We start from the raw sequence: 6,094 nt of genomic DNA on the forward strand, positions 1-6,094 counted from the left end.
ACTTAGGCCAGATGCAAGAGCCAAAACTAAATGTAGGAGTGAGACATAGGAGCCAAAGCTAGACGCAGGAGCCAAAGTAGGATGTAGAAGCCCTAGTGGGAGCCAAAGCTAGATGCAAAAGCCCTAGTAGGAGCCGAAGCTGACCAAAGAAGAAAAAGTTTATAAATCAAGAATTTGGTAACATTAATCAACATGTTGGAACCAAACTCTTATCGAGTAAACTTTTGAGAAATATATTTTCTATCCCTCTCTCTCTCTCTAGTTTTGGAAAACTAATTTATGAGGCATCCAAAGCTACTAGAATTTAGTACATAGACTTTTCCTATCATTTCTTTTAGTTGGTATTCAAATCTATCAAAATAGAAAATTGAGGAAATAAAATAACATTGGTTTATCCTTGCAATATATTCTTAAAATTTATATCTTCACAACTTATGGCTATCAAAGTGCTGACAATTTCTAATGTTTGATTTTTGCACTTTTTTATGGATTCGATTGAATGCTTTTGAAAAAAGAAGGTCATTATAAAGAAAAGTTCAGTTATCATTACTATACATGGAATAGGGAGTGTGACATTAGTTTATTGATGGAGTGTCTTTTTCTTTTTCTTTTTTGTCTCTGGTGAGTCACTCTCGACCATTTCTTCTTCCCAAGAAATACCTAAGTCACTATCTCATTTGGGTATTCAAAACTATTAAGAAGTTTTATTTGAGTGCCCTTTCATTGGAATCTTTGACCATCTCTAGTACTCACAATATCAATATTTAAATGCAAAAAATCTTATGGTAATTATTAGGTTTTTCTCTAGGTGACAAAATCTAGAACAAGGCCTCTTTTAACTATTTCCTTAAACAAATTAAATCTTCCTAGTGTAACGTTCCTATTCCATAAATGCCACTAAGTAGTAGTATATTGTAAGTTATAATGGTTGGTAGCATGCCTCTTCTTATTAGTTCACCACACAACCATAATGACTCTTCCATATTCATGTTATTACAATGGCCATTTATAAGTACATTATAAGTGGATATATCTAATACTATTTCTTTTTCTAACATTGAACTCCAAAGTACCTTTTCTTGTGTCATTCTTTTTGAGAAAAATGTTGCAATCAATGTGTTATAGGTCACAAGATTAGGTACAAGACCTTTCTCTACAAATTTCTTGTCCATCTAAAAAAGTTCTTTTGGGGGTGCACTTCTCGATACAAGTAGAAACCATAGTTCTATGAGTGATATATATGGGGGAATTCCTTTTCTATGCATCTCATCCAAGGGCTCTATTTCTTTATCTGGAATTAAACCCTTCTCATACATATTTTGGAATAGTTCCATTGCTTATTGCATGTTACCCATTTTCCTTAAACCATTGAATAGTGCATCAATTATAACAACATTATGAATCAAACCATGTTGTATCATTTCATTGTGCAAAGAAAAATATTCTTCTAGATTTCCTTTCTTACAATATCTATCAATTACAATGTTGTAAGTTATATTACATGACATCAAACCCTTCTCATGCATTACAATAAACATTTCTACTACTTTATCATGTTTTCCCTTTTTTCCTATGATTGCATGTTTTCCATCTCATCTAACATTAAAAAAAAAAAATTGTAACATTACATTTTCTCACCATTTCATCATGTAGAATGTGCTTCGTATGCTTTTACATAATCTATAGCAAGATCTATCACTTCCAATAGCTTTCCCTCTTTGGAAAGCTCATTAATAAGATAACTATAAGTTATTTCATCAAGCATGATATCAACTCTCACCATTTCCTCAAAGAAAGTAAATGCTTCATAGAGATTTATTTATCTACACTATATTCTTGTCAAGTTTGTATAAGTAATATGCTTTGGCTTTATAAAATTACCTTGTTGGTACTCTCCATCCTTAGCATCAATACCCAATTCAAAACTATTAACTTGAGAATCATGATTGCTATCTAGTACAAGTACAACTTGAGAAAAGAAATTCAACATTTCAGATAGGAGGTATTGAGCCTCCCCTATGCTCCCTCTTATGAAAAAATCATTCATGAGTGTGTTGAATGTGATAACATTAGGCTATAACCCATATCAAGCAATGTCATCTCTATTAAATAATGTTCAACTGGTGTTAAGTACTAAAGTTTAGTTTAAGTCAATTGCATGATGGATAATCGAATGGATGGTACCCATTTACATTCTTCTTTGGCTTGATTTCAATCAAAGGTTACATATAAATATACATTGAATAATAAATTATTTGGGCAACAAGAAGTGATCATTATCTATTAACACAAAGATTTGAGATGAACAATGCAGTGTTGGGAAGAATCCTATGTCATTTGGGCATTGTTAGAAAAAGATGTGGATGGGATGAGAAATTCAATATTAATAATAACAATCTTGATCTGGGTTATAACATGGTGGAGGATATTTTGAGAATACTTATGGTGGCATCATTGATGAGGGAAAATAACATTTGTAAAGGGTGGAACAAAGTAATGTTAGTATCCAATCTCAAGGTGACAAATGAGGACCATTTTGTGACCCAATAGAGATTCCATGGAATCATCTTCTTCTATAATGCTCTCTCAACAAATGGTTTCCAATGTATTTGTTATAGAATAAGAATGAGAAGGAACCTTACCTCTATGCTACAGTAGATGGTCATTTCCCTTTTCATGATATTCATAAACTTTAGCCTATCATTGTTAATATTTTGACCAAGTAGCTAACAAATTCTGGCCTTCTCCTAAGAGATAAAGCATTTTTTGAACTTATTATCCATGCTGATCACATTGAGATTATTGCTATAGACATTTTTGATGAATTCTATTCTATGATTCCACCAGAGATGAGTGCATAGAAATGTCTTCTATCCACTACTCTCAATCTTCCCTCTTTACAAAAATAAAATAAAAAAATGAAGTACAATATTAAAAGAAGATTAGGCTTCACCACAAGGGTGAAGAAGAACTCACATATTATTTTAATGTACTAGAATCTATTTAGAATATACAGAAGGGTGTTCCATTGGTAGATGTTGGTAAGCGTTTTGACATATTTGGTAATTGCCTGGATGCCCTCTTCTTGAGTCTTAGTTGTTTTTATTTCTTAACTAGCACCTTAAAATAATTATTTAATGGGGGTATAAGTTAAGTTCACTCACAGTATTATAACCATGTTTGTAGATGAGAAAATGCTTACCCACTAATGGAAACTAGATACAATTTTGTAGGAAAACTTCACCTCTTCTAAGATATGGCTATCTCTTTGATGGAGGATAGAATCAAGAACATGGAAAAAAATGCTTTGGGTGTACATTCACAGCTTCCAGTCTACTTGGAAACAAATTTGAATCAACAATTAGGTACAAGTGAGATATCTTTGATGAAGTGCACTTGTAGAAATGTATGTTGCCAGGATTTCATAGCTTCAAAGACAATTTAGAGAGGCTCTATAGTTCAACTACCAATATATATACTTGTGCAACAATTTATAACTCAAGGCAAGTTAACAACTACAATGGTTGTACTAAATTACGACAATCTCATTTTATTACACCTATGATACACTAGTAGTATGAAAAAATCAATTTAATTATGTAGGTGGATTATAATATGTGAAATGGAGATTACATGCTCAGAACACAAAGTAATAGGTGAGTTCACATTCTTGTTTCAAGAAGAAGGAGATGCTATAGAGCATGTCAACATTTTTCCTAACCCAAACAAAAATATCTAGGAAATTGGTACTTCCACACATTTGAATCCAAAGAGAATGATGTTTAGAGTACATGAATCTCTATAAAGAAAAGTGCCACTTCAGTCATCACTCCTTTTAAAAATTTAAACCTATGGAAAAACTAGATGGATGATAAAATGTTGTGTTACAATGATAAAATAAATCCACTAGTTCAATATAAACAAAGGAAAAGGTTGGAAAGGATCCCTCCTTAGCTAGGCTAGTAAGATAATTGTGCTAAAATCTATCATTCAAAGCATCCCCCTATATGTTTGGAGTGTTTTTAAGATACCTAGAAAATTTGTTATGACTATTGAAAGAATCAAGAGGAACTTCTTATGGATTAGGATGGAAAAGAAGAAAAGAATGACACTGATTGCATGGGATAAGGTTTGTAAGCCCATTTTAAAAGGTGGTATGGGATTAATAAAGGTAAATAATATGAATGGTTTCTTACTTGCTAAACTCATGTGGAGATTGTATAATGATGTTGGAGAATGGAAAGGCATATGGAATAACAATTATAATTTGGAGAACAAAAGTTTCAATCTTTTTCTTAGCAGTGATGAAGTTCAAGGGGCTCAACTACCTAGAAGCGGGCTCAGAAAAATGAGAAGATTATAAATAAAGGAGTGAGATGGAAGGTAGGCAATGGTGAAACTATTCAATTCTGGGAAGACATATGGATTCTTGATCATGATCTGTGTTTTGACCAATAGTTGAATGGCTATATGGTGCAATGCAAGTCTTTCTTTGGGTTGGACGTTGTAGACTATTGGGAAGGAGACAAATGGGTGGATCTTACCAAAGTGGATGATTCTCTGAATAACCTTAATAAAATTTTGAATGTTGTATTTCTAGTTAATGAAGAGGATTCTCTAATATGGAATTTTAATCCTAATGAACTATTTTTTGTCTCTTCTCTATATGGTTATACCTTTGAACATTTTCATGAACCTTGCTAGGCTAAAGCCTGGTTCAAAGGCCTACCACCTAAAGTTAACATCTTTTTTTGGATCTTATTGTGGGATAAAATCCTTAGTGCTGATAATTTAAAGAATAAAGGTTTGTCTCTTATTAGTAGATGTTATCTATGCAAGGAATTGGAAGAATCAGTTAATCATTTGACCATTCATTGCTACTACACTAGAAGCTTATGGGAAATGATATTTAGGCTTTTGGAGATGGAGTGATTTCTCCCTTTCAGTATCCAAGATTTTTTCTTAGCTTGGAAGTTTCCCTCCTGTAATAGCTTGATTAATAATTTATGGAACTTTATTCTACCTTATTTATGTTGGGGTGTTTGGAAGGAAAGAAATGATAGGGTATGTAGGGGCAAGAAGTCAAACTTTAATCAGATCTTTCACAAGATCAAGAGTATGGTGATAGAGAATGTCAGACTAAGTGGGAAAACCATAGAGCCTCTTGATGAGTGGGAAGTCAATGTAATTAAGAATTGGAAAGTGGAAGGGATTAGCAACTCTCAAAGTGAAAGAAATCTTAGAAGCATGGTTGGATGGGACTTCCCACCAAAGGGATGGTATAAGATTAATTTTAATGGGTCTTCTAATGGTAATCTAGGGATTATGGGGTGTGGTATTGTTACCAAAAATGAAAATGGGGATAGTATTGGTGCTATGAATCCCTATTGGAAAGCATACAAATTACATAGCAGAAGCTAGTGTGGCTCTTTATGGTCTATTATATGCTAAGAGTATGAATATGGAGACAATTTGGCTTGAAGGGGATTCTCTAAATATCATTAATTGGCTCAACAAAGTTAATAACCCCTCATGGACCATTCATAACATTATATGCAAAGCTATAAATTTGATCAATTCTCTTGTGGAATGTGTTATTACCTGTAATTACAAAGAAACCAACAAAGTGGTTGACTAGGTGACAAATGTTTCTTGTAAAAGTCACATGAAGATGAATTGGAATAATGGTAATAACATCCCAATTGATGAGTTATCTTTGATAGAGTACGATAGAATTGGAAGTAGACAAAAATGTTTTAATAATGATAAAAATGGCAATTAGTGGTAATTATGAGATGTTTTGGAGTGGGGGATCATAGATTATGATTATGTTTGATGAAACTGCTCACTTATTACCACAAAAATTGTGGGTATTATTGCAAAAGGGAAAAGGATGTCATGATTATGAAATTGAGAACTCCAATTTTCTTGAGCTTGCTGGTAAGGATAGCAATTTTTGTAGATTGAGGAATATGGGAGGTAGGAGAAAGAGGTGTGAGCTAGGAAGTTGCAACGAATGGAAGTAGAAGCCACAAATTTTGGATATTTTAGAATATGGTAGCTTTACGAGTTTCATGGAGAAACTCAAGGGAAG

At 32.9% G+C, this 6,094-nt stretch overlaps 1 pseudogene; it reads right to left on the minus strand.

Moving 5' to 3' along the window:
* Nucleotides 1–804: 804 nt before the first annotated feature.
* Nucleotides 805–1,334, minus strand: LOC149562402 (small ribosomal subunit protein mL103 (rPPR7)-like; annotated as a pseudogene).
* Nucleotides 1,335–6,094: the final 4,760 nt, after the last annotated feature.

Source organism: Cupressus sempervirens, chromosome 4 (assembly GCF_028749045.1).
Source record: "Cupressus sempervirens isolate cs-2001-9-10 chromosome 4, ASM2874904v1, whole genome shotgun sequence".
Classification (NCBI taxonomy): domain Eukaryota; kingdom Viridiplantae; phylum Streptophyta; class Pinopsida; order Cupressales; family Cupressaceae; genus Cupressus; species Cupressus sempervirens.